Source organism: Pezoporus occidentalis, unplaced genomic scaffold (assembly GCF_034315485.1).
Source record: "Pezoporus occidentalis ecotype Australia unplaced genomic scaffold, CSIRO_AGI_Poc_V1 ctg104, whole genome shotgun sequence".
NCBI classification, from domain to species: domain Eukaryota; kingdom Metazoa; phylum Chordata; class Aves; order Psittaciformes; family Psittacidae; genus Pezoporus; species Pezoporus occidentalis.
The window spans coordinates 614,144-639,943 of NW_026912822.1; the positions used below are offsets into that span (position 1 = coordinate 614,144).

At 42.6% G+C, this 25,800-nt stretch overlaps 1 protein-coding gene and 1 long non-coding RNA gene across 2 annotated transcripts in view; both read right to left on the reverse strand.

Moving 5' to 3' along the window:
* CASR (calcium sensing receptor) overlaps nucleotides 1–4,695 on the reverse strand; it is a 71,635-nt gene extending 66,940 nt beyond the window's left edge. Inside the window, exon 1 of the mRNA XM_062618169.1 lies at nucleotides 4,440–4,695. The gene's annotated coding sequence lies outside the window, so the exon portion shown is untranslated. The remainder of the gene's footprint in view (nucleotides 1–4,439) is intronic.
* A 1,269-nt stretch (nucleotides 4,696–5,964) lies between these two features.
* LOC134163313 (uncharacterized) lies at nucleotides 5,965–21,442 on the reverse strand. The gene is made up of 3 exons (XR_009964699.1): nucleotides 21,277–21,442; nucleotides 6,357–9,590; nucleotides 5,965–6,278 (listed from the first exon to the last, which is right to left on the reverse strand). It is a non-coding gene; the product is annotated as an uncharacterized LOC134163313 (long non-coding RNA).
* Nucleotides 21,443–25,800: the final 4,358 nt, after the last annotated feature.

The following is a 25,800-nucleotide window of genomic DNA, read 5'->3' on the forward strand; positions in this document are numbered from 1 at the left end:
GCCCCTAGTTTTCCAACAGTTTAATTGAAGATATTAAGTGTCCAAGTACAGCAATAGCACAATAGGCAAACAGAAACATCAGATGTCAAACTCTTTCCAGTTGAAGTGTGCTTTCTGCAGATAAATAGACCTATACGTGGATTACTTATGACAAACAGCTGCAAAAAATGTCGAAATCAACCATCTTAAGCTCTATGAATTCTTGTGTATTTGGTTTGCTCAGAAACATTGCTATATCTGTTATCTATCTTTTAAAGCTATTTTCAAGTAGTAAGTTTAATTACCAAAATTTACTAATCTGATCCCATAATTTAAGGAAGTGCTGCACTTATTGGTACTCATTAGAGTTATTTACTGTGTTCTTAACTTGTTAAACTGAGAGAACTGTTTGTAGATACTGAATAGTGTAGTTGTGTGAACTATTACACAAATCAAGTGGCTTCAGGAATTCCTGTAGACAGTAGCATGGACACTGAGTTGTTTCGGTTGGTTTTGTTTTAAATACATGCCAACAGTTGAGCTGCAATGAACAGAGTATTCAGATAACTTACATACTGTTTTGGTTGTGAGATGTCTGTGAAGACACTGATTTTCAGCATTTATTTTAGGACCGTGAGTGCTCCTTTCTGGTTGACTCATGGCTATGTATTCATTTTTTGAGAGGACTGAATTCCATTTTATGACTGTCTATGAGCTGCATCATAAATTCAAGACTACACACTCCCCTCTCTCCACTGATCTCCCACAGATGCCAAAAGGAAGCTTGTACAGAGATCAAAGGAAGAATTTGGGCTCCATGTAGTAAAATAAAACTTTCAGTTGTTATTTTTTTTATATCACATTTAGAACTGCTTACTGGAAAATGTTTCCTTTGCTGGGATAATTGCCACCCTTGTTCCTGTCTCTTTTTCTTTCCCCATCCTTCTTTCTTTTCTGTCTTCTTCTCTTTGTATGTGGCATCACAAATTCCCATTCCCTGTGCAATGTGTTGGAATGGTCACTCTTAGCATGCAAAGTGCCACCAATAACCACGAGTACACTGACAAGTCCTGATGTGCGATGGTTTAAATGTACCTCCACACTTAGGACACAGCACTACAGCCCTCACTTTCTGGACAACAGCATATTGCATATCTCTATCTGCAACGTCACAGCTGTGTTTCATGCCCCTGCCCCTCCATTTTTCAACAACCGAAAATCAGAACCCGGGCACTAACTGCCATACCCATACCAGACATTCTCGTGGGTGGTCAGAGTAATTTTGGACAAGAGCATATTGCATATCTCTACCTGCAACAAGATAAGAGAGCATATTGCATATGCTTTCTGGACAAGAGCATATTGCATATCTCTACCTGCAACAAGATAAGAGAGCATATTGCATATGCTTTCTGGACAAGAGCATATTGCATATCTCTATCTGCAACGTCACAGCTGTGTTTCATGCCCCTGCCCCTCCATTTTTTGACAGCCAAAAACCAGAACCTGGTTACTAACTGTCATACCCATATCAGACATTCTTGCAGGTGGTCAGTATCTTGTCCACCAAAGTATCTGGCACCAGCTAGCCTCTGTTCCAGTGCCAGGCACTGCAGTCAGAGACAGTTTAATATGCTAGCTCCATGTGCTCCAAACTCTTAGTAAATGGAAATTATTATCAAGTTCAGTAGTATGAAGTTTTCCCTCCAACTCCAAAATGGATAGATCAGTAAAGCTAGTTTCAGGTACAGGGGATCTAGTTATAAGGTCCCCCTGAAGACTGCAGAACACAGAAGTGGCTGCCGGACCCTGTGCCCCACAACAGTCAGTGGAACCCTCCTGGAAATGGAGGGCAAAAGGTTCAGAAACTTCTGCACCTTTGTGTGTTCCCACATGGTAACCATACCTTAGAACAACACAGAGCTTTTTGCATGGAAATTCCAGTGTGCTTTATAAACCTCTGTTTCTAAACAAGCCATTTCCACAAGACCCTGTGAGGCATAGTTCTCATCCCCACTTCTGAAACTGGAAAACTGAAAGGAAATGGTTTGCCCAAGGTCAGTGTCCAAGCCCAGAACAGGTTCTAGAATTGTCTTTACAACGAAGCCTCCAGATTGCATTGCCTTCATGTGTGCATGAAGAGATTACAATCTCTCATATTTTGTGAGCTGAGTGGTTCGTCTGTCCTAACTTTCTCAGCTGAATAAAAACTACTCCTGATACACCAGCAGAGAAGATTTTGGTAATAAAGCTGCCACCACTCTGTCAATGCCCCCCTCAGTCTACCTCAGTGTCAATAATGTTCTTGCAATCGTTGGCACAGATTAGTGCAGGTAAGGCATTTCACACTCTTGCAGTTAATAAGTGACTGAAAAACTCTATCAATTTATGCAGAAGAGGTTGTTTGCAACCAACAGTAAATGCAACAGTTTGCAACAGACATGCAGATGGAATAGGAGTGGACTGAAAAGCTGCCCCTGTTTCACTTGACATTTTTGCTTGTATTTGAGATGATAATTCTAACAAGCTTACCAAATATCAAGAAAGCATTGAGGATGGTGCAAAGGATGTCAGACTGACAGACCTGGGATCGGAATTCTTTCATTAAGCCATAAAGTTTAGCACATTAGGTAACTGTACAGCCTTCTCTGTGCTGCTCTAGTGCTACTTTGAGAATGATGTCAAAATTTTGCCTGCATGTCACCCACTCCATCACCTGCCTCTTTGAGAGGTTATGGGTAGGACTGTCTTGTGTCAAATACTGTGATGAGACTGACACACACTTGAGCATAGAGTTGGGATCACCCTAATAATTTTATAGATCACTCCAAACATCAGCCATGTCATGTCCTAGAATAAAGGAAATCACTTTGGGATGCCTTCCCATCATCAACCTGCCATAATCAATCTGCTTTAAAACTATCTACTTTTCAAGAACTTCAAACACATTCATTAGATGTAAGCTAGTTATTGAAATAGTGTTTCATCTGAACAGCCATCAGCTCCCTTCACCTTCACTCAGTAAAATTCAGCAAAAAATATTCCTAATAATCATCCTACTAATTTTCTTCCTCTCTCATAATCAGAAGACATGTCTGGATCCAGACTTTGCAACACCGGGATCAACGACAGGACCCCAGTGAATGCACAGGGAACAGAACCGGATCCTGTCCCCAGGGCTGGAATTCACATTTCTCATACAAAGAAGAGCTTAGTCCTTCAGCATGGTGAGGCGAGGAGGGGAGGACATTAACTGAAAAGAGCCCACAGCTGCCCAGCCCCAGCCTAAATCCAGAACAGGAGTTAAAGTCCGCAATTAGCATAAACGCTTTCAGGGACTCTGCACTCACTGCCTGGGAAATAGCCGTAGCAATACCTCAGTAATCCTCCCCTGACTTTGCCCCTCCCAGCACATCCTCTTTGCATTTACACCAGGTAGTGAAACTCGAGTAGGAGACAAAGAAGTTCTGACTGTGACAGAGACACTACTGGTAAAGGAAAATCGGGAAGAGCCTGCAAAGCCACTCTTCCGCACATGTATGATGGAACAAGAGCACTGCACCGGGCATGGTTGGGAGACATGGGGTTAGTGGTCTGTTACCTCCCCTACTTCTCTGACTCCAGCCCAGAGTTAGTTCTAGTTTGCACCAGGTCTGCAAAGAAAGACGCACAGAGAAGGTTTTGGGGGGCAGAGCGTGACACTGAGCAGGAGGGCTGTGCAACATGGACCACCCGTTTCGAGTAGGAAAATCATCAGTAAAAAGGCAAACATTTCAACCAAACATACGAAAGCATGATTCTCCAGAAATATGGTGAAATTCGTTTGGAGTAGTGCTAAGAGCCTCCAAATCTCCTAATTATGTTACAAATAGGTATGCACGATACTGCTATTAGCCGTTTTCTATCAGCACCACCTGAGGTGATTTTTTTTTCCCAGCGCGTGTGATTTCAGTAAAACAACCTGATGCTCTTCAAAGTTTTGTTATGAATGACCGTTCTTCCCCTCAATATTATTTCTAGATAACTTCAGCCAGAGAAAACAAGTCAGAGCTCTACGGAAACTTCGACTTTTGCCTGATCCTACACGTTTCAGAAGCCACCCTGCCCAGGATTTGGGGAGGGGAGGCGGAGGGGTCCCTCCGTGGAATTACGTCTGCATCTGGCATGACCGGCCGGGCTCAGCCTGAAATGCCCCTGGCTCCCCTCCCGCCCTCGCCTCGCTCCCCAGCCCGCCTCTCCGGGGGCTCTGCTCCTCCGGCTGTCTGCACCCCGAAAGCCAGACCCCGGCGCTGCAACTGCGGGCTCTCTCCCCCCACCCCGCCCCGTCACCCGTGCAAACCCCGCAGGCTGCGCCCCGTCCCTTTCCCGGGCGCCCCCAGCGCGGTGGGGCTGTCCCCAGCGGGAGCAGCACTGCCCGCCCCGGCCCAGGCCCCGCTCCCGCACCCACCTGCCCCGCTCACCTCGTCCCGCCGCCGGGGCTGCTCCTGCCGCCACCAGCTCCTGCCCTCACTCCGGCGCTGGGCAGGGCGGCGGCAGCATCCCCCGCCGGCCCCCCAGCTGCCGCGGCGGCACTTGCAGCCTCACGGGAACCGGCGGCGAGGGGAGGAGGGGGTGGGGGAGAGAGAAACCCCTGGCCAGGGCCCCGTCCCAGCCCTCCCCGCCGCCTCCGGCACCCGGACCCGCTCCCACGGGCCACGCAAGGCGGGGCGGGCGGCAGCGGCGGCGACCGTGGGGACCCCGCCCGGGGCGTCCCGCTCCGCGCCGCCCCGCTCTGCGCCCGCAGGTAGCTCCGCGCTGCTCCCGGGCACGGCGTCCCCGGCCGGGGCATAGCGCGCACCGGCCCGAGCGGGCAGCGAGCTCGGACACCTCTCGACGAGCGGCTCCGCTGCTGCGCTGATGGACGTGCGAGGGCCGCCGCACGGCACTGGGGTACGGCCGCAGGGCCAGCGCTTCCCCATGCAGGGCACTCGGCAGGTTGGCACCCGAGTCCTTACCCTGCAGCAGAACACCGCTGTGGGGACACAAAAGCACCCCATTGCTCGCTCAGTTTTGTTTTCATGACTGGGGGCTTTTTCCAGTTCAAACGGAAAAAGTCCGGCTGCCCGCTTCTCTGGTACCTGAACCTCATGCAGTACAGATACCAAGACCTGCATCTCTTCAAGCAGAAGCAGCAGCCTACTCTGTACAGTTAAAGCATTGTGTGGTTGCGCGGCCATGCACGCTCCAGGTTTGCTATACTCATCAGATGGTTTATTTCCATCTTAAGAATTGAAATGCAGAGAACGAAATGTTTTCATCATTATTCGCCAGCACTTGTGTTGCTACGCTGCTTTTCATGTCCAAAGATCTGCCAGCTTTGGTTGAGAGCAATGCTGTCTTTTGGGATCACTACACAGTTTATATCTGAAATCTCTTAACCACATAAAATACTTTTGGGTTTTGGGGTGTTTTGTTGCTTTTTTTTTTTTTTTTAAGGAAAAGTAGCACATAATCCCATATTTGGATTCTGATGCCATTCTACATCCTAGCTCAAAAAGTCTGGGTCTGTCCTGAGAGTCCACTTTTAATTTTCCTGAATAATCACAACAAAAATCTTGTTAGAGTTGCAATGTACTGGTGAGAGTGACACTTAGAATGTATTAAAAGTGTATTGTACTTTTTACCTTGAAGAAGTGTCAGACACCTTTATTTCTGAAGGAGATCCATCAGACCTAACTTGAGTAAATGCCTAGTCCATCTATTATTGCAGAACTACCAAGGGACTTCAGCCCACTTAGGTCCTCAAGTAGCATTTCCTGTATTAAAATGCAGTTAACTTTGGTAAACTACTGTATTTTTTTTTCCTGCTTCTACTGCAGTACATTAAACGTTTAAGAAATAAAATATCATCCTTACGATAGTTTTTCAGTACAATTGCACAACCATAATGAAATGACTGCAAACACTTTTCAGATTAAAAAAAGAAAGGAATTACTGATTCCAGAGGTGAGTGAATAGCTTCGTTAATTCTTCATCATGCTTAATTGGAGATGGTTCCAGATAAAAGGTCTACAAATTCAGAGAATTCCCTATTAAGGTTAAACTAAACATTCATTTAGGGACCCAAGCAAACCAAACACTTTCCTGCAGCTGTCAGAAGTGTTAATGTTTCGAATCCGAAGTCAAAATAAACTCTTGTTTGGAGAAAGAGTAGATATTTCTTGGTACACCAAATATATGGAGCCAGGGTTTTTAGGACAACAACGTGGCATGACAGCAAAAATAAACTTTTTCAAGGTTGCTCTCTGGTTGTGCAGAAACTGGAAGAGAAAGGTGGCTATTTTAACATCTAGCTATAGTTTTCGGGCAGAGCCAGAAATGATGGAAGAAAACAAAACCTTTAAAATGGGAAATGATCCAGGTCGGATGTCAGATTGTGGTACCTTCCCAAACTTCTTCCACAAAGTCTGTAAATCAGCTATTGCTGTGCTATCCCCACTTAGCCAACCATGCAATTTATACCATAGGTTTTGTGTGGCTCGGTGGCTGTATCAAACAGGAAACAATGTAATAGAAGGTTTTAATTTTTTATTTCTCTTGATATTAATTGTAGCTTCATTGTTACCGCTTCATTGTTGTCGCTTTGTGATTGCTTCTTTCACCATGGTAAGTAGCAACAGAGCAAAAACTGTTTCCACTGATAAAAAATGGGACAGTGGAGAGGCAGGATTATCAAGCCCATGTGGACCTTCTGTACTCGTGCTGGGCAACTCATTGCTCCCTGCAGCTAGACAAGTCGAGGTAGTAAAGTTACATCCCTGCATCTAAGCCTGGGCAACACAATAGGCATTCTTCCTCTGTCTCACCTATGGCGTTCAGACCATGCCAGAATGCACTTTGCCAGGGCAACCTCAAATGCTGATGTTTGGAGAGCTCAGCCAGGATGTAGAAAGTTCACCTCTTCCTGTATCTAAGCAGATTTGAACCCACATCTCTCACTTGGCATGGAAACAGAGTAAACAGTTGGCCACAGAGCATCCCAGAGGAAGAATTACTTTAAACCTATGCTATCCTTCCTTTTGTTGCACATGGCCTCATTTTATTTTGAAATAGGTGGGAGGGAAAAGAAAGACTAAATTCCTTGCACTGGGGAAATGCTAATATTTTGAATCCTCTGCTAATGACAGTTGATTGCAGCTTTGACTTTATCACTCTCGTTGCAGATTAAGGGCCGTTTTTAGTAGAGACTGGATCCAAGCCAGCTTCAGTAGCAGCTTGATTTGGGAGCTCGTCCTTATGTCCCAGCTTCTTTCTGCCTTTGCCATGTGCAACATATGCTTAAAGTACAGCATTAAAAATAACAAGTAAAAGCCAAATATATTATTTTTATTATTTCTTTCCCTATTTATTGTAATACTAAACAGCATTAGTAGCTCACTGGTACACTGCCTGTGAAAGAATGAAACCAACAAATACTGAGGATCACTACTACTTCAGATCCACACGTGAGAAAAGGAATACACAGAACTACTGAGAACATGCAGCTGTTTGTTACCTTTAAATGACAAATCAAAACCACCTTTGACTATTTCCTGGAAACACCACAAGCAGTTAAAGAAAGAAAAGCCAGGAAGTGCTAAGCTGGAACACCAGACCTAAGGGTAAAGGAGAGAGAAGCTGAGGTGACAAGAGACTTCTCTGGTTTCCAGCATAGTGTGGTCACCTCTACTACACTGTGTCTCTCCTTCAGGGGTTGATTGCAGGGGATCAAAGGCTGTATTGTCAAGCCAGTCTGTCAAGCTGCAGCAGGTGCCCTGTGATGGAAAGACGCCTTTGGTAACAGTAGGGAGATTCTTCAGGGAGGAGCAAGGGGTGCCTCGCAGAATAAGGAGAGAATTCAGAAGGACCCTCAAAACCAGCTACTTTCCTCTTGCAAGGGTTTTCTTTGATTGCAGGGCTGGTATGGTTTCTACTGTATATTGTCAGATGCCCAGCATATTAGCAACTCAGAGGCAAAAGCAGGCTGGAAGAGAGGTGGGCAGATCCTTGGAAGGAGTCCTGGGGGAGACCATGGATTGGAGTGGCATCTGTAGTCACTTGGACCTGCTGAGATTTTATGTATATTACACATCTTACTGTGCAGAATTAAGGCAAATAGGATATCATGGACTGTCCTATAGGGTACAGTTGGACAAGTTATGTTAGGCTGCTGATACTTTTGATGATGCCTCTGATGATCCTTGGTCAGGAATAACTGCTCTGTCGGATGGCACTGCACTCCCATCTTACACTGTCTATGAGGATGACTTTCTCTGCACCAAGTTGCTTTCCTATTGAGCAGCCAGAGTAGGGAATGTGCAGATGCCATGGAGTCTCACAAAGGCATGGGGAGTGGCGAGGTAATGCGTTGGTGTGAACAGGGCAGCTGTCAGCTTATAAAGCAGAGTATTGAAGGTTGCTCTTTGCATACAAGCTGGTCTCCTCTGGGTGTTCTTCACAAAAGCATTTTCCTGCAGTAACTCTGCAGAGGGACAACTCTGTCCACAATCTGGGCAAAGATGTAAGTGACGTCCCAAACCGAACTCGCGTAGCTCTCAAGTGCAGCAGTCAGGCAGCTCTCTAAAAGGTCTTGGACAGCCACATGATTCACCTGGCCCTGAGTAGGAGGGTGGATTGGTGCTAGGACAGACTTGCTGCTCCCGTAAGTTGGCCTCTTCCAGCTTATCTGAGTCTTTCATCCAGGGTATGCATGCGGCAGGAGAAGAAGAAAGGGTGAGGAAGAAGGTGTAAAGGCTGGATGACAAGGTGCAAAGTCAGATGGGATAACTGGAAAGTCTGATGTTTGTTCTGACAAAGCTTTCAGAGGATGGAGCTGGTGCTTGCCAGAGGTATGCTTAATGCAACGGGTGTGCATGGAAGTGGCTTGAACCAGTTGCCTGGGAAGCTGAAGCCCAAATTTGAGGTAGGTTACTGATGGCTGAATGTGCTGAATAGAATTATACTGATAAAGCCTAAAGCAGGCTTTATTGTTTTGTTCTATTACAGAAGTTTAGGGAAGTATGCGAGAGGGAGAATGGCTATATTTGCCTCAGCTACTTTTATTGCTAGACTGGTGGTTTGAAGATTGGTAGCCCAGAAGGCGAGGTTTTCTTTCCATTGGACAAGCTGAGAATCACAGGCAGGGCATATCCCTGGCTCCCTTTACCCCAGAAGGTTCCTTATCTTTGGCTTGTATAAGAGAAAAGATTTTATTCAAGCCTTCCTCTCTGCTGAGAATGAATGATGATTGCTCAGAAGGGATGTATGCAAGCTGAGTTTCAACTGGGATTCAGAGAAAATTTGAGCTGCTAGGCTGTGAAGGAAATGCTAGAGAAAGGCTGGGGCTATTACAAGGGTGTGAAGCTGACATGCTTTGGTTGTGTAGATGTGGCTATATCACTGTCTAGTGGCTGCCCCACGGAACACAAGTCCCCTCACTGCAGCTAGACTTTATGGATACACCACGTGCTCAGATAATGAGTTCTATGTTTTTCAAGCCAAAAATTCTTCTTCCCCTGCTGAGGACCATGAAGTCTGTGTATCTGCAACACATGGATCACTTGCAGAGGAGCAGGTTTTCTCTTGCAGGGCAGCTGATGTTGTTTTGGTCATTGCAGGAATGAAGAAAGGAATCAGTTTTTAGTATTTAAATGCCGAAAGGACTAGACTGCTATTACACTACCCAAAATGAAATCTACTGGTCAAGCTAGGAGTGAAACATAAACAAGGTAAAATCTGAATTAAAAGCTGCTAGAGAGAGACAGCACCCAGTGTGCATTGGATAAAACCAGCAGCCCTGTGGACTGAGGGCAATCCAACAACAATTCCAGCCCAGCTCCACAAATGTTATTGAACAAGTCTCATGAAGGTGTGTCCTATGTGAATTAGTCTTAAACAAAGAGGACTAAAAATCTCAAGCCTGTTCCTTCTTCCTCCCTGCTGTCTTGGTTTGAAAAGTTGAAAAGTCATGATTAAATTGGCTGAACTTGTTATTTAATATGTTTTATGTAGTTTGTATCTATGATTTTTAAAATATTTATCATATTGCTAAAGAATGGTGACTGTTTTCATAGAAACTGGAGATGGAAAAGACCACTAAGTTCACATCCAGTCCATCCCCCCTGCTGCCATTGCAGAATTGTTCTGCATGTATATTTTCCAGGACCACCTCCAAACTCATTTTGAAATGTTCTACTTTCTTGGGTCTCTGTTCTTTGTGTACAGATCTGGAAATAGCTGGTGATGTCCATTCCTACCTTTTCTTTTCCTTTTCTTTGCTCATTTCCCTCTTCATCCTTTTTGTTCTTGTATTCCCTTTTCAGGCACAGGCACTTCTTATTTGGTTATCCTTAAGAGTTTCTTCTCTCTCTTTAGCTTTCTGAAAAGGATATGCGCAGTTGGGCAGGGCTACTCTGGCAGATACAAGCAGCCTAAGCGATATCATTTGAGCAGTTATTTGTTGAGCAGCCCTGGAATATCCTGCTTTGGGGAGTATGAAAAGCTAAAACCAAAGCTCCAAGGTATTTGCTGAATATCAAAGCAGAAGCACACAGAGAGCATTGTCCCTCTATCAATCACAGCTGAGCACACTCTTATTAAAAACCTATTTTGCTATAATTTTTCAGCAACGAATTTTCTGTTAGAAGTGTTATTTATAACTCTTGTAGCTCGTTTCTTTGTTATTCAGTCCTTGCATTTGTTTGATCTATAGGTCACATTTGGCCTACTTGATGCAGCTTGGTGAGCTGGCTGTTTTCTCTCGTGACAGTCATCTTGTGCTTCAGGAGCTAGCCATGGATACAAGAACAGCTTCATGTCTACATTTTGTGACGGCAAAGAAAACTTTCTACAAGTGACACAGTCAAAATGGATGTAGGGATATCTTCACCAGAATGCTGCTAGCTTAAACAGTTATTCTGAGAGGCAGGAACTGCTTTCCACATTGCAGCTCTAGAGCCTGTTAAATGAGTGTGGTGAACAATCTGCTCACCAATGCAAAGGGAAAACTAGCCTGAAAAAAACAGGCCACTGAATATGAAACTTTCCAGTGGTAGCACAATAACTGAAATGAAGGCAAAGTTTACTAGTGTCTGGCCGTCTGCTTTTTCAAGTCAGGCTCCTCCTGTATTCTCTGATCTTCTTTCCTCAGTCAGTTTTGCTTTGTTTTGGTTTGATTTTTCTTTTTCCCTTCCCCATCCCCCAGCCCCATTTCCTTCTGGTATTATCATAGAATCATACAATAGTTAGGGTTGGAAAGGATCTTAAGATCATCAAGTTCCAACCCCCTGCCATGGGCAGGGACACCTCACACTAAATCATGTCACCCAAGGCTTCGTCCAACCTGGCCTTGAACACTGCCAGGGATGGAGCATTCACAACCTGCCTGGGCAACCCATTCCGGTGCCTCACCACCCTAACAGGAAAGAATTTCCTTCTTATATCCAATCTAAACTTCCCCTGTTTAAGTTTGAACCCGTTACCCCTTGTCCTGTCACTGCAGTCCCTAATGAAGAGTCCCTCCCCAGCATCCCTATAGGCCCCCTTCAGATACTGGAAGGCTGCTCTGAGGTCTCCACGCAGCCTTCTCTTCTCCAGGCTGAACAGCCCCAGCTTTCTCAGCCTGTCTTTGTATGGGAGGTGCTCCAGTCCCCTGATCATCCCCATGGCCCTCCTCTGGACTATTATTATTTCTCTCACTGTCTTTCCTCATTTTCTCACCTTTATTTCTTCCCTATATTTCCAAAGTTTGGTTCAGGAGAGCTACAGAAAAAATCTTGTGCACACTGCCCTGTATTTTTTTCCCCTTACTCAGACTAAAGCGCATCACTCTGAGGCACTAGTGATGAGTACATATGCAGGTGTGTAAATGTTATTCCCTGTGTCAGTCTGCAATTAGCGCAAGTGAAGTGCTGGGATGGAGAATCATCAAATCTGACCTCGAAGGAGACTTCCGAACATCCCTTCAGTACTAACAACCCAAGCAAAAGTTATAGCATAAGATTAAAAACAAATAAAGAGCTACATTGAAATGAGACTTTGACGCTATGGATGGATAGCTTAAAGAATGTTTCTTCCCCTATATTTTGAAGTGCTTTTGGAGGATCTGTATGTAGGTATTAAAAAATGCCAAGGTCAAAACTGAACTTAACTGTTCATTTATTCTTAGGAAGCCTTGTGATCTTCCCTTTTGTTTCCCACAGCTCCTTAGCTCCTGTCCTCTCTGATCTCTGCTGCACTTCTATTAAGAGAGCATATCACAGAAGTGCTGCATTTTAGCCAGATTTCTAGCCATATTCACATAAGATTGCTTTTCTGGGTTATTCTCCCAACTTCCTTCTCTTGTAATTTCTGTTCCAATTTTGAGTTGTACATACGATCTGTCCCAGAATTGCAGCATTCGCAGAGAATATACACTTTGAATAATAAACAGCCTTCTAAGAACAGCCTGATCTTCATTAGCTCACACGCTCAAAAGAACTTTAAAATGTGATTTCTTTAAAGAGTCAACTCTGCTTCATGCGGTTGCAGGTTGGAGCAGATTCTGACAGACAGCCTGGGTGTGGTGTGGGGTTTGTGTTTGGTATCATCTGTCTGGACCAAGCATTAACTGAGAGATGAATCTTCAGTTCGGCTGCTGTTGTGGTTAATTATTCATGATGATGAAGGTTAATAGCTACTTTTCCCTACAATCTTGGTAAGTGAAAGTTTGTAGTGTAGGAAAGGCTGAATACTAATGCACTCCTCCATATAAATCACAAGGACCTGCCTTTCTACAAATTAGTTGCTGTCTCCTATTGTTCTCTAATAACAATAGAAAGATGAAGAACTGGCAGTGCAAGCATGATCTGTAATGCAGATCCTTTAGGATACTTACTATATAAAAAAATAACAGAAGGTGAGTGAAAGTATATGGTCCTATCAAGAGATCTGAACAGCCTGCTGGAGGTGCCTGTCCCTATGGAGCAGAGAGCCAGCATGGGGCAATTTTCACTGCTAACCAAGATACTTCAGCCAGGACCTTAAAACATAGAAGGAAACTCTCCCCCATCTTAAATCCAGGATGAATGTAGTTCTCAGTGTCATCAGTATCTTTTTAGATTCACACAAAATGACATCAGTCTTATCTCAGTACTTCTACTCAGTCATTCAGAACGATCTAATCTCTTTAGCTGATGTTGGGTCATTCACGATGAGAAATCCACACACACTGACATTCATGCGTGTATTCATTAAGGGCATAGTCCTCGATCGCTATGAAAGCTTGAAGACGTAGGTGAACGTCAGGTTCACCTGAACAACGCTGCACAGAAAAGTATTCATTTATAAACTGTGATTCATTTATGAATCTTCTGCCCCTGATTTGCACCAAGGCAGCAGACGGCATGGTGTGTCAAGTGCAAGTGTTCTCACTTTAATACAGATGGCCTTGAAATAAGATGAGCAAGAAAAAAAGACATAAGAATTATTAAAGATTTGGAAAAAAATGCCTCAGTGAAAATTTGAAGAGACAGATTTGTTTAGTTTATGAAAAAGAAGGTGAAATAGTGAGTTTATTACAGCCATCAAGTATCAACACGGCAGGGGGAAAGTGGTAATAGAGAGCTCTTCAATTTCAAAGCCAAATACAGTTTTATGGTAGTAAAGCAAAAAGTAGATAACCATACCTGCTTGGTGTTCCAAGCTAGGCAAAAAGAGATGGGTAGCAATGGACAAACAGTCATGTGCCTGCATTTACAGACACTTAGCAGGGCAAGAGACAGTGGTTTTCAATTTCTGCAAATTTAGACTCGACATCGAGTAAGTTTTGTAATATTTCTGACAGAGTTGTCAGAACAATTACAAACAATTTATGGTACAATCTCCTGCAATATAAATCTGTTCAATTCAAAACTGTTTGTTGTGGGTTTTTTTAATAGTCAGGCCATTAATTCCAAATCCAGCAGTCTCTGTTACAGAAAAGGTCAGACTAATGTTCACAGTGCTTTCTCCTGTCTTTATAACACCCCTCTGCACCCCCCTTCAGCCTCTGCATTTATGCCTTTGTTACAGTATTGTTTGATCATCAGTCTTAATGAAGCTCTCATTAACCACCTTTGCTTTCCTGTGAAATGGTCACATGTACTGTTCAGCCATAACTAAATAAACCTAGTCATTAAAGAAAGGAAGTAATTAATTCCTGGTCTTCCGTGTCATAGCTGCTAATGGGATATTATGATACCCATCATATACATCAGCAAGTACATTCTGTTTCTTTTAAAAACCATGAAAAGCAATTTAAAGTGTGGCTATTATATTGCACATACTTTTTGCCATATACTTCTCCACCCTTACCATGCCTCAGAACATATTTCTTGGGTAGAGTGACTCTTTAGGCTTTTATAGAAAATGAGAATTTCCTGGATGGCTTTTAAAAACTCAGCTGTTTGTCAATATTGACATCACGTTTGAAGGGCAAGGGAATAAATGTTACCATGATTAGCTATATGTCCTACTACCTGCTTTTTCTACATCAGTCTTCATAGTTTCTATGGCAAAATGTCTCCATTAAGGAAGTACTTTGCTTCTGAAAAGTTCATTGGTCCAAAGACACACTTAGTTAAGTATTGTCTCTCCTTTGCAAATAGGTATCAATTCACATACTAATATCTGTATTCATTATTGCACAGATAGTTACAGATACTTACAGGAATAAGTAACTCTGCAAACAAACAGTCTGTCTCTCTTTCTTCGCTGCTGGGCAGTGATTTATTACTTAGGCTTTTAGTCCACCTTACCAGCTGTGACTTGGTCTAATTGTCTGTAACAGATTCCGGTATGATCTTGTTTGCCTCATTATCTGTCAGTGACTGGCCAGTTTATCTAACTGATTCCAACACCACATCCTCTCATCTGCCTGGAAGCTGATGCAGTGACGAAGTCCCTATTGAAATAAAAAAAAATGGACATATTGTCCTAACACCAATAGTTCTGGATTTCTACAAGAAAGAAAGAGCCTAACAAGATACACATCCCCTGTCTATACCTGAAGCTACAGCTCCAAGAAAATCCTCCTAGCAGAGCCACAAAGCTAAGAAATTCCTACTTGTTTCTTTGGTCCCAAAAACTCCTTTACCCCTCTTTGTTGTGTGTGGCTGACTGTGGACATGGACAGGAAACTGGGGAATTGTTCTGATTAAAGAATCAAAATTTAAAATGCATGTTTTTTATCTGTTCCCGTTTCCCCATACAGCCTCACAATCATTCAGATCATCACAACTAAGGAGGCCAGATGGGAACAGAAAGGGAACCTGCCTGAATCAGGAGAAACAGCTGTAAAAAAGTGGCCAGAAAGAATGTTTCTATTCCTTGAATGTTCCTGAAACTGTTCTGAGAAATAACCCATAAAACATTGATTAGTTCAAGGAAGATTCTTCCAAATGGCTAAGCCTTGCTTAGGAGTTCTCAAAATGCTTTTGTAAGCTAAAGTCACTCCTCAGATTGAAAGGTCCTTACTTTTAGTGTAATCGAGTTTCAATGATTTTTAAGATTTGCCTCTCAGTGCTCACCTCATATTTCTAGAAATCTGGGGGAAGACTGATGTAAGTACGGTTATAAATCTAGTTACTGAACTCACTACACACTGTAAACTCTGAAACTAGAGGAAGCACTTTAAACAGAACTTGTTATAACAAAGGCTTGGCAATCAGTGTCGTCACTTCACAGTTTTCCAATCTGGCATGACTGAATGGCAGTACTCACAGATGATATCTCAGGTAGTATTTCAGAGTCTTAATGTTAGTATTCTACCTTTTACTTTATGATGATCATTACATAGTCCTCCATCAGTAACTGTCATACTGCTTTCACCATTTGCCTTCTCTTTTAGTCATTACACTTACTTTGCATTGTTTGCTTTTCTAAGCAGCACCTTCCAACCTCACAAAGTATTACAGTTATTAATTTTTTAACTTTCCCAGAATCCAATTTATTTTGTTTGGAGTTTGAAATAAAATCATCACCTATCAACTTGTAAGGCACAAGGCATCTTACACTGATTGTAACTGGTTGCAGTTCAGCTACCAGTTGGTTGTTTGCCTTTCAGCTTCTTGTTGAATCCAAGTAGACTAGGAAATGCCATGGGAAGACTAAAAGCCTGACATATCCACATCTTTAATGCTGTCCTCAGTTCTGGGCTTTCCCACCAAAAAGAGAATATACTGGAACAAAGAGAAGCATAAAGTAAAGGAGTAAGAATAATCAGTGCACTAAAATAGCTTATGTACAGGGAGAGACTAAAATAGGCTGTTCAGTCTGGAGATGATACAGCTGAGGTAGGTTATGGTTATGGTACAGGTCTGCAAAATCATGAATGCTTTGGAAAAAGTGAAAAAGAAATTTGCCATTTCTCATAATACAATATGGGGAATTGTCAAACAAACAAAAGGATAAAATGTCTTTTCCTCATAAATAGCGGAGTTCAGTGACAAGGGATGTGATGGAGGCCAAAAGTAGAAATATGCTCAAAATGGGGTTTGACAATCTCATGAAAGAATGTTCCAGCCAGGACTGTTCTGGCTTTTGGGGACGACTTGAACTGGTGGATTTCTAGAACCTGGAAGAGAATTAAACCACATGGGGACTGTTCTTTTACTCTTAGTACAACTGAGGATGGTGTTCTTACATGCTTAGGAAGACTTGGACCCAGGAGAGAGAGGTGGAGAGTAGAGCTGAATGCATTAGGATATGACATCAAGTCATCAGGGAGACAGTGCTGAGTGATGTGATTATTAGTTGAGTGCTAGACAAGAAAGGCAGAGCAGGGAAAGAATCTGCCTTTTCATCTACTTGTCCTACTTTTCATCTACAAATACTTGAAAGTACTTGAGTACTTTCAATGTGAAGCTGCTGTCTTGTCTCCCATCTCTCTCACGTTTTCATCCTTTTTGTGGCCCTTTGGAATGGGCAAGCAGCCTCCTTGGTTTTTGGTTTTAAAACCTTTCAACATAATCACCATACAGGTGCGTTGTGTAAGGTGCTCATGGCCACCTCTGTTCCTATTCCTACCCATTTCATAGCCCCAAAAGATTCTGTAAATCAACTATTAGAGGCAAAGTGTCAGTTAAAAAATATTTGCCCTGAAGTAAACCTTCCACATTCCATACCATCTCCTCCTTTGTCACCAGAAGCCCTATAAAAATTGAATTTCTTCTTCAGGGTGCTGTTCCTTTCTTCTAGCCATTATATTTCTTATTCCAAGCCAGCTACTTTAATATTGCTAATGGTTTCCCCTTGTTGTATAAACAAAGGTCTTTTTGCACAAAACAAAGTCGAGTTATCATCTTCGATCAGATTGTTTGGATCAGTTTCAGCTGACAACTACAGAGTTGTTTTTCCACCCCTATGCATTTTCAACATGCTGCAGATCCCTTATGCTTGAGGGATTTCTGTTTATTTGCCTGGGTTTCTTCAGAGGTTAACTTCTCCAAAGAGCAGTGTGGAAAAAAGAGAGGAATGCAGCAAATTTCCCAGATCCTGAGGAGCAAAGAATGTGTGTTGCTGGCAGAATATGATTGCTAAGAAACATCTTGGATGCCATCAAGCTAAAAGCATAAGGGCTGTGAAGTCAAAGAGTGCATCCGCAGGAAAAAGGTGCAGCTGAAGCAGTCAGGCTTTTGAGCATATGGTGAAATAGATCTTCAAGATCAAAGGTTGAAAGTTATTTTTTAACTCATGTAAACAGTTCTTTTGAGCTTCCACAGTACCTTTTGTCTAGGGATGCTGAAGTGTTTTTGTAGCTTGGGGGACCATTACCTTATCTAACAATGGGGGACACTAATGTGAATAAAGTTGAGGTGCAAAGTCAAGTCATGCAATGAGAAAGTAATGGCCGGCAACAGCAGACACTGTTCCTTACTCTGTGGACCTTGTTTTTACAGCATCAAAGATTTAATTTTTAAGAGGGCCAAACACTTTGTTAGTGGTGTAGTTATTAAATGACTAACCCTTCCTATAGCTAAAAGACTACCAAAATGTGACTTTGTAGTGTGATTTACCAAAGGAGAGACTGATGCCTACCTAGGCAAGGAAGTATTATTATTCCTGTTTTAGAGATGAGATACTCAACGCTCAGTCCCATGTTCTAATGAATGAATGACTGTTTAAACCACGACAATGACATCTGCAACAATTTTGTGTATATATCTCTACTCTGTCCACTTTTATAAGAGCACACATATTGAAACACATGCAGTTATATACAGCATATAGTGCAGCAATACTTTTGTTTAAATCTTAGCCTTCTTGTAGGTTCCGATTGGCTCCCTGAACCCTGAGTATCAAATCTCCACATGGGACCCAGGACTAGCACCATCAGTAAAAAAGAAGTTGTTTGCTGGATACAGAGCTTGACAACAGCAATGCCAGGTGTGTTTTGTCCAAGGTATTAAACATCAGTACTCAAAATTCAGATTTGATTTATACTTTTAAGTGCTTACATATCTCTTCACTTTCCCTCATCAGCCAAGAATGAAAGTAGAAATTGCACAGTATTGTACAGATAGACGATTGTTCTTGCAGTATTTCAGAGCCTGGACCTGAACTACGAAAGTCTGAATAACACCTAGTGTCCTGTAGTGATCTACAGGAAGGGGCATGATGGAATGCAGTAATTTTGCCAACGGCTGTGATTTTAAATGAACATGCTGAACACAAGCAGATGCTTGGAAAATAGGCAAAGTTCTTGGCAAAGACCCCAGTAAGAACCACTTTAGAAGAGTGCCTGATTTGCAATATCTGAATAGGCACCAGTGATGTGAAAAAAAATAATGAAAGTTTACAGAGGAGTCTCGAGCAATTTTTTGTTTCTGTGAAGGTCTGATTTCGAATTAGCTCTTCTTAAGGTGGCACAACACCCCTAAGCTTATCAAATACAGTGAATAGAAATTCGGGGGGGGGGAAGGTTAGAGATGTTGTTGAAATGTTTGAAATGTTGTTATGCTGATTTTGAAAACCACTTTTTCCATCTGAGCTTCTGAATATTTTAAACCTTTTAAAACACAAATATTGGAAACAAAAAGATTTTCCAGTTGAAAAAGAAGGCTTCATTTTGAAAACATTAAATTCAGATCTCATAACTGCATAATTTATTCCTCAGATTTAATGGAGTCAGTTTATGCAAAGCTGATCTTTCTCCCTAGCAGGGTTGGTTTCAACGAGGTGGCTTTTCCTAATGAACAACATTACTTTAGAAAATCCATAACCAGTTGCAACAAAGACTGTGTTTAAAAGCAATGCAAAACTCCTCATATGCATCACCTTGTGGTAACTAGCTTTGTATTAAGAGCTGTCAAAAAGGTACAGGTCAGCAAGATCAGCACAGAAAAAAAGTGCTGATGCAGGTATCCTGAGGAGGAGACCTGATCATGTAAGATGAAGAGATGGTAACATGAAGTTTTGTTGTTTTTTTTTACAGGGACTGGAATTACCAGAGACATCAATTAGCCACATGGATATGCATGCATAAGAAAGCATGTTCTTGATAGCTGCACATGAGACAAGAAATTATTTGCAAGGCAATCAGTCTATTTCTATATATTCTCCGTCATGGTAAAGTTCAAGAGGGTCTGATCAAGTTAGTAAGGTGGTCCCTCCTGTCTACTGACAGCTTCCTGGTGTTTCCTGTTAGCTATATCTGCACTGTACTATTGATGCAACATGCTTCTTTAGGTGCCTGGGAAGTGAGCTACTACAGAAGGATTGCTATGGAAAATCTATTAACACTGCTGTGTACTGATTGCACGCGTCTAGGATTCAGGAGCCATGGAAATGCCAATGGCTGATTTAAGAAATAGAGTTATTAATGAGAGATTAAGTATACTTGTTTTGATGGATGACAAGCAGGGATATTTGCTTTAGATAGCATAAAAGCATATATTCCAATAAGAATATAGGATACTTAAACCAATAAAGCAATACTTCCTTTAATCCAGATTTGTCAAACTGCTACTTTCAAGCTTCTGACTTATTTCCTCCACTGTGCTCTTTTTTCCTTGCAGGTTGAAGCATGCCCAGATTCTAAACCTGGTTGTTACCCAGTTACCATTCAGAAACATCTACATTCTTTTAACTTGGTTCAAGCAAAGCCCAGGATGTGTATTTGCTGTTGGAAAAGTGGCTTGCAGTGACTGAGATCTGCTGTCAAGCAGCTCACTCAACAAGGAAGAACGGTCTTGTGAATCAGAGTGGAGTGATCCTCAGGAGATCAGATTCTGTACTTTTCTCTATCAAAGCTTTCCTGTATGGCTTCAGCCAAAATGCTTAACTCTGTGCTTTGGTTCTCCCATGGCTGGCACAGTGTGACAGTACTTGTCTACATCCCTTGGGAATTTCTTGTACGTTATAGTGATGCTGACGAATCGAGTACCCAAATGTCTAGATAGCTCTAATGCCAATTTCCATGTCTGCCCTGACTTACACCTCACTGTTACAAAGACACTGGGACCTTCATATGTGTCTTCCCTTAAAGTTAGTTTCTAGGTGTTTCCTCAGCTCTTCTTTGGAGCTGTTTAGCTACTTCGTTTCAGTTCCAGGTTTTCCCTGTTGCTGAAAGGTTTCATTTTTGCCAGATGATAAATCAGGTTGCAGCTGATTGTAACATAGAATGAATATGACACATACAGAATTAGGCCTTCACACGGCTCCCTCACTGAAGGTAACTTAATCTCCCAGGCACATTTCCTTATGGCCAAGACTCCATTTCAGTGTCATTTCCATAGCAGGAAAACCAATAGGGGAAAGCTGTGGGCCAGGTCTTAGTTCTCTATGTGGGAGTTAAGCTGCAGGAGGGAAATCATTAAGGGTAAGGGCCCATAACACCAGCGACTTGTGTTTTACGCTCACCAGGGACATTGTAGAGGACCCTGCAATTCTTTTTCTATGACTTAAAGGTGGCAGATTCCTCCTTTGGTCTGTGAATCAAGAAATCTTACTTAATGAAAAAAAAAAGAAAAAAAAAGAAAATTCTCCCCCCAATATTCATCTTAATATTTTTTTCCTTATGATACATCGCACCAGTTGTTTAATTATAAATCAGGCTGGATGGCTTAACAGGGCAACCACATTTCTCTTTCACTGAAAGCACTTTCACCTGTCACTCCACTGCAGAAGTTTCTGAACAGAACGGAGCTTCAGGCAAACATCTTTACCCTTTCCCATCTAAAGAAGCACCAAACACCCATATCTTCAAATATGCAGACTCACACAGATAAATTCTCCTTTTGATGCTGGTCTGTGCGCACTTACCAGAAAGATAAGGAAGGGATGAAGCTGTTCTATTTCTACTAGTTCCCAGCATAGTTCATGCAGGCCTGGTTCTAGGGCCAGTTAAGAGTGACTTTATCACTCAGCTACTAATCACATCAGCTGCTTCCAACTCTCAGAATGAGGAAGAGAGTAAGCTTGTTCCTCTTCAGTTAATTACTGGGGAAAGACCACTGGACAAACATGTCAGAACAATCTACATTCTATACAGTGTAAAATCTAACTCACTTCTTCCTGACACTACCAGCTCTATATAAAAGCAGTGGATCTTCCCACCGAATTCTGAGTATGTGCTCAGTAGCATTACTGCCATAATATACTAAGCAATTTCTCTGATTTTCTCCCCCTGAGCTACTGTGAAGGTCCTAATGTGCCAAGGTCTAGATTTACCTGAGCAATGCTCAGAAACTTTTCATCAGGAGCTACAGAAGATCTCCATTTTTTTCACAAAGAATCTTTGTGGAGAAATCATTTAAGCCTGTGGTAATCTGCTGTTGTCTTCACCTTTTCACATGAAAAGCATTTTGATTGTATTTCCATCACCTGGAAGAACTAGGAAGGCAAAGACCCATCGCAATTGCTTGCTATCCAATATACTGTATTGGCTGACATATGTATTAGAGATTATGTAAGGAGTGCACTCGAATCAGGAAATTTTCTTCTCTGGATGAAGCATCTTGGGTTTGGTTTAAAAGCTTCTTGTGCAATCTGGCTTTCAGGCAATTTTTTCTTCTCATATTAGCAGAGCAAAATCCAGGGAGGGTCCAATGACTGCTGTGTCTGAGTCAGACTTAGGGGCTGGCAAGGTAAGCACAGACGCTATTATTTTACTTCAAATTGCTCAGACATGTACAGTGAAAGGTAGAAAAGAGAGGCTCTTGCTACAGTTAAGGTATCAACTGCAACGGCCCAAGTGACATTGATGGCTTTCCTCCAGAATATCTTGTATTCTTGGAACATGAAGAGCTGCTGCTGGGACCAAAAGGGTGGCCATTCCCTGTTATTCTTTCTTTCCTTTCCTGCACATACAAGAGGGAGAAAGGAAAGAAAAAGGAATGGGGTTTTAGGGTACTTTTACTGCCCAGGCAAAAACTTCGTTAATATTGCTTGTATAGCCAGAGTAGGAATGCACACAAACACAAAGTATCTTAGAGCACATCAGTAATAGGTAAGTAACATTTCAATATAAACCCAATAAATAATGATTGTAATGTCTAAAAGACTTGAAGTCCCATGTGCTCTTCAGTTTACCTCCTCAAATGCTCCGGGAAAGCAAAAGCTGGCTGCTAAAAGTCCATAACCACAGGAATACTTTCTTCATTCTGACAAAGCTTAAACTCTTCGTCACTTTCTGCCTTAGGTAGTGTCATAAGGAGAAGGTAACACTGCCCTTCCTTAAGATGTTGAGGTCACCAGGGAATGAGACAAAATCACGCTTTACAAAATATTACTATGACACCCCCACCCAGCTTCACACTTCTGTCAGGGCTACTCTACATTGTGCAGTGGGAGTCATGCCATTATGGGTGTGTAACAAAAGTGATGTTGGAGCCTTCTTCTACAGGTGCCTACTACCTGAATGCTTGGAAATTGTCAGAGGCATGTAAGAAAATGGATTTTCATGTCTCAGGTGGCTGATGTTCTATTGTATGGAGTGCTAGCGCAAACTGAAAGGATTTAGTAATACACTTCTTGTCTTTCACAGTTGTGCTACATGTAGACTCTTTTTAGAGGGCCTTTTCTTGTCTGACCTTGCTCTTAGCAGTATTACTTAATTCCAGTATCTTCCTATTGTTATTTATTTTTGAAACATTACTTATTCACACCAATAAAAGAGTCAGGATATACAGCCCATGGAGAAGAGAATACACAATGGAATTGTACTATTCTATGTAGCTTAAAAAACATTGTACTTAAATTAATACATGTCTAATGGCACATACTAGATTGTGGATTCCATCTAACCAAAACCATCAGGCCTCTTTATTCCTGGTAAATCCCAGTCTCCCAGTGTTCCTCTTTATGTCGGCTGAAATCAGCCACTAGGGAAAATTCAGTGCAGAGAAGCTTTTCGGTATTAAACACAAAATTTCAACAGATTTGTTTATTCCTCTTGAGAATGCTGAAAACAGTTCACTAAAATTGTCTTTAAAAAGTTGGGCAAATAGTTGAAACTCAGCAAGGATTATTTTGATATTTCATATATTCTCATTCTGATCCTTATTTTGTTCGCATTGTACAGGACTGACATGATTGGAATTGAATGCTTGGACAGGATCTTTTTTCAGTTTTTACAAATCCTTTTTTTTTTTTCATAATTTCCCTTTTAAGTGTGAGACTATATTTTAAATTATTAACATTTTCCCCAAGAGAAAAACTGCCGTCTATCAACTGCAACTTTCATGGTTTATAAGTTTAATAAAAAAGGAACTTCTCCCCTTGGAGAGTCTCTGTCCCTCTCTGATGTGTTGTCATCCAGATTCCCAATTGTCTATATGAATTCCATTCTCCTTGTTGCAATCAGTTGCTGAATATCTTTTCACTTTCAAACATATACTATAATTCATTTCCCCTCTTTTCTAAACTTCAGTCTTGAAGACATAGAAGTCCATGGCTTCTTTTTTTTTGCCTGAACTGCTTTACAGTTCTGTTCACATAAATACATGTCCTTTTTTTTCTGTATCTTCGGAGTACCTTCTACTTTGACAGGAAAAGATCCCCAAATGTGAGTGGAACGAATTGCAAAGAATTTGTTGAGACTTGTGGGATTGGTCATGAGCCAGGCCTGAGAAAAAGAGGGGAAATGGCAGGAAAAGAGTGGTGGAGCAAATACATGGACTCTCAATACCTCATCTCCAAGAGCTTTAGCTGCTGCTGGGAAAAAGGCAAAAAGAGTAGACAGGAATCAGTTTTTCAGATTTCAGTAGAGGGGAAGATGCTGGTGGGATGCCTCTGTCCATGTAGCTCGTGACAGAAGAATGCTCTGGCAGCAAATAAGCCTGGTGGTATCCGGGCCTGTATTGACGCTATTGCTGATGTCAATAGAGTAAAGCGAGCAATGCTCCCCCTTTTTACTTGGCACTTCTTAGACCACATCTAGAATAGCGTGTCCCAGTGTGAAAAAGATGCGGATAAATTGGAGCAAGTCTGGTGGAAGACCACGCAGGTGGTCATGCGGCTGGAGCACTTGAGAAGAGCCTGAAGGAGGTCTCTTTGTCTGGCCTGGAGGAGAGATGCCAAATTCCAACACCTACATGGAGGCTACTGAGAGGATGGAGCCAGGCTGTTCACAATGGTGCATGGTGGGAGGATGACAGATGACAGCCAGAAAGTGAAAGAAGAGTGGTTCAGGCTGGGGGTAAGGCAAAGCTTTTTCTTTGCAAGGACAGTCAAGCAGCAGACCAAGTCCCCCATGAGGCTTTGCACTTCTCATCCTTGGGGTTTCCAAGACCTGAGTGGACAAACCCCTGAGAAGCTCAGCCTGGCTTCAGCCCCGACCCCATTTGGAGCTGGAGGGCAGACCAGAGACCTCCTTAATCATAGAATCATAGAATCAGCTGGGTTGGAAAAGAGCATCAAGTCCAACCATTCCTCAGCACTGAAAAGGCCACCACTAACCCATGCCACTGAAGGACTCAGCTACACGGTTTGTGAACATTTCAAGGAACGGTGACTCCACCACCACCCTGGGCAGCCTGTTCCAATGCCTGACTACACTTTGGTGTATCCAAGAAGGCCAAGATCATCCTGCCTGTATCAACAATAGTGTGGCAGCAGGGCCAGGGCAGTGATTTTCCCCTGCACTGGGCACTGGGGAGGCTGCACCTTGAATCCTGTGTTCAGTTCTGGGCCCCTCACTACAAGAGCAGCATTGAGGTTCTGTAGTGGGGCCAGAGAAGGGCAATGGAGCTGGTGGAGGGTCTGGAGCACAAGTGTGATGGGGAACAGCTGAGGGACCTGGGGGTGTTTAGTCTGGAGAAGAGAAGGCTCAGGGGGGACCTTATCGCTCTCTACAACTGCCTGACAGGAGGATGGAGTGAGGTGTGGTTGGTCCCTTCTCACAAGGAACAAGTGACAGGATAAGAGGAAACATCCTCAAGCTACACCAGGAAAGTTTTAGATGGAGCTGAGGAACAATTCCTTCCCCGAAGGATGCTCAGGCATTGGAACAGGCTTCCTAGGGCAGTGCTGGAGTCACACTCCTTTGAAGTGTTCACACACTGTGTAGACGAGGCCTTCAGTGACACAGGTCAGTGGTGGCCTTGGCAGTACAGGGGAATGGTTGGACTTCACGATCTTAAAGGTCTTTTTCCAGCCCAGTTGATTCTATGATTCAGGAGGTCTTTGGTCCACCTTCCAACTCCAAATGTAGTCAGGGTTGAGGCCAGGCTGAGCATCTTTTAAAAATATGACTTATGGTTCTGGATACAGTAGTGCATTTACCAGTGCAAGTAAAGAAGTAAGATCTCTGCTTCTGTGTCATAGTCCCTTTTCCATACCTGTAAG